This window comes from Adiantum capillus-veneris, chromosome 16 (genome assembly GCF_014529385.1).
Source record: "Adiantum capillus-veneris isolate H3 chromosome 16, ASM1452938v2, whole genome shotgun sequence".
NCBI lineage: Eukaryota > Viridiplantae > Streptophyta > Polypodiopsida > Polypodiales > Pteridaceae > Adiantum > Adiantum capillus-veneris.
The window spans coordinates 71,896,478-71,900,041 of record NC_140946.1 but is presented as its reverse complement, the minus strand read 5'-3'; positions in this window follow the sequence as shown (position 1 = coordinate 71,900,041).

The following is a 3,564-nucleotide window of genomic DNA, read 5'->3' as shown; positions in this document are numbered from 1 at the left end:
CAGAAACTGATAGACGAAATGACTGCAGCATTTTGGTTTATTTGATCTCGAACAGACATGGTTGCAATAGGGGTTAGTCAATCGAACATCGATGAGGTTCCGATTGGCCCTAGATGTGATTGCTAGCTACATTGCCGATAAATCATGGTCTAAGATCCGAATGAATGTTGAATGTCATGTGATGTCCTGTGATGTCTGGTGATGTCCTGTGATGTCGTGTGATGTGACTGTCGATTTGGTACATGTGCTAGATGTGTGTCCCTAGTACGTAGGTACTAACAGTCAGTGTCTGCTAAGACGGTTTATGGCTTTTGTCGGTTTTGCAAGGGAATTGCGGTCGATTACAATGCTTTCTAGAGGGGGGTATGTCACAAAGTGATGACGTGGCGGACAACAGAAACCCTAATTTCTGCCAGAAACCCTAAAATTCTTGCAAACCCTAATTTTTGCAAGAAACCCTAATTTCCGGAAATCGTGGAGGCTTTAAAAAATAAAAATAAAATAAATAAATGATGAGCGACGCAAATCTTGCTTTTTCTCTACGCAATGAGAAAGAGAGAGAGAATGCTTTTGCTTTCAAGTTTTGACTCTCTGTGAGAGAGAGAGAGAGCAGTTGCTTTTGACTTGAAGCTTTTGGGGCTCTGCTTTTGGGCATCCCTTGTAACCTTTAAATAAGTGGTGAGGGCTTCACTTCAGAGCATCTGGATCAGAGTCTGAGAGTGAAACCCTAGCCGCTCTCTTGTACTTTGATGATTGATTAATACAAAAAGAAATACCGAAAGGGGCGCTAGTCTTTGGGGCCAATATCTCTAGGCACGGAACTCCACCGGGCCAGTGCAAATTATTGTGATCTGTGAATTGTTTGAAGTGGTTATTTGGTGCTGTCGTGATTGATTCTTGACTTGGAGTGTCCAAGTCTGTTACACCGCTCCGAGACTACGACCAGAAGCATCACAATAAACTTCGAATGGCTTTTGCAAATCTGGCAAAGCCAACACTGGCCTGGTAGTCATTTTTTCTTCAAGTGTCTGAAAAGTAGTCACTTCTGTCGGTCCCCACGAGAAAGGGACTCCTATTTGGCTCAATAATGCAAAGGTGAAGCTATCTCTGCAGACTTCCGAATGAACTGCCGATAATAATAGCGAAGGTCCAGAAAGCTTCGAACTTTGTGGACATTCTTTAGGTCAGGCCAATCGCGGAAAGTCTCAATTTTGACCGGATCCATTTGTACTCCTTCTGTTGAGACGACGTGTCCCAAGAATTGTATTTCCGATAAGAAAAAACTCGCTTTTTTTGGCATTGATAACCATCCTATGCTTGCGCAATGCCTGCAAGACTCGTAGTAGATGGTGTCAATGCTCTACTTCATTCTTGGAGAAAACTATAATGCTGTCAAAGAAAGTGCCGACAAAGGATCGATACTCTCTGAAAATCCTATCCGTCATTCGATTAAATGTTGTTGGGGCATTTGTAAATCCAAAAGGCATCACCAAAAATTTGTATAAACCAAAACTTGTCCGAAAGGCTGTCTTATAGACATCTCCCGGAGCGATTCTATTTTGATGATATCCGCTTTTCAAATCAATCCTGCTAAAACAAGAGGATCTCTGAAGTCTATCAAGAATATCATCGATCCTTGGAATATGGAATCTGTTCTTGATGGTGATTTTATTGAGATCTCTACAATCAATGCACATTCTCCAAGATCCTCTTTCTCTAGTACTAATAAAACCGGAGAACAATAAGGTGAACTACTAGGTTGGATGAAACCTTTTTCTAGAAGTTCTTTCACTTGGTTATGATTTCTTCATTCTGGGCTTGGCTAACTCGATAAGATGGCCGGTTCGGTGGTGTGCTTCCAAGAATCAAGTCAATGGTGTGGTCCTTAGGACGAGGCGGAGGTAACTCGCCAAGTAGGCCTACAGAGAATCAGTCAGCATGTGTATGCAGAAATTGTTGTCGTTCTTTATCCAATTTAGACATATTGGTTCTTTGTTCATCATTCAATTCTTTCAAGTAGATCGAGTAAACAAAAAGACCGGATTTCATTAATAGAGATTGACTCGCCCTTCAATTTTACATCAAGCACAATTTTCCTGCCCTTTCCAACCGTGAAAGTCGCTTTCTTGGCCCAATAGTCAACCACGGCGTTGTTCTTGTGGTACCATGGGATTCCTAGGAGGACGTCACACTCTAAAAGCATGATCTAAAAGTCCTCGTGTCCTAAATACCCCTGACGATGCAAACATAGTTTGCCAATGATAGGTGTAATGGCAACATCCCGTCCGGGCATCGCTAGAACTACCTCTGCCTGTGGCCCCATCCTGTCGGGTGTAATTCCAAGTCGAGCCGCCAATTCAGGTGAAATGAAGTTGACCTTGGCTCCTTCATCAAAGAAGATGAGGGCTTCTTGATCTTTCACTTTGCCCCATGTGCGACAAAGTTCTGTGCTTTCATCCATATGACTCGGTCCCCATACAATGTGGTACCAATCCTGCTTTCATCTTGCCTTTTTTACCACGTTCTTCTGCTGCTCTTGAGCTCTCTGGTCTATCTTGTGATTGTCCTTGTTGTGCCTTTTTGGGGCACCTCGCAGAGATATGTCCTTGTTCTTTGCAGTCAAAACACTTTCCCTCTTTGTGATATTCAGTTCTCTGCTCCTCGGTCAATCAGGTTTGTGCATCCTTCTTTTTCTTGAACTTCCTCTTTCTTCTATTTTCATTTGTCAAACTGAGTCCGGTCCTTGGTGTCGAAACTTCATCAGCGGGGCAAGTCAGGTTACCCGTATGTATAAAGAATCCCCGCTTAGCATGTCCCATCAATTGTTGTATGGACTCAAACTTCTGCTTAAGGCAATAATCTCGGATCTCTTTGGGAAGTCCACATCAAAATCGCTCGATTTGCTCCTTGAAAGTGACCTTCTTAACAGAAGATGTCGGTAGAAAAGCATCCCAAAATCTTTCACAATAAGCATCCAAAGTGTTGACCTTCGTCATGCGAAGATGGTTCCAAGCGGTCCTCACATCTCGTTCGTACTCCTGAGTCAACCAGGAAGAAATAAAGAGCCGTTTGGACTTTAACTACTTAGTCGGGGCTTCTCTCCTCAAAAGAAGAGTGGATCACCACGTTCGTGCATTTCCTTTCAAGAATGATACTACCCTCCGGATCTTGGAGTGCTCTGAGTAGCGCCTTCCAGAGAATGCTATATCAAAATGCTGAATAAAAGTGTAACAAACTGTTGACGTGTTGACCTATTGAAGAACGGAGCTACCGGCCGAGGAGCCTAAACCCTAAGAAGAACAAGTAACAAAAGAAGAAGTCCTACCAACTTATGGGGACCCCGTACGATGGGACCCCAGTGACAAAGGAAATAAAGCAGGACCCGCACACACACACAAGAAATCGCGTAGCTGCTGATGACGTGGCAAATTTCGGAAAATTATGTTGGCTGATGACATGGCAGACTGTACGTATTTTCTTGTTTTGCGCTAACTGATGACGTGGCAGGCTGTACGGATTTCCGTAAATTACGCTGACAGCTTTTTGGCATTGCTTTTGGAACCA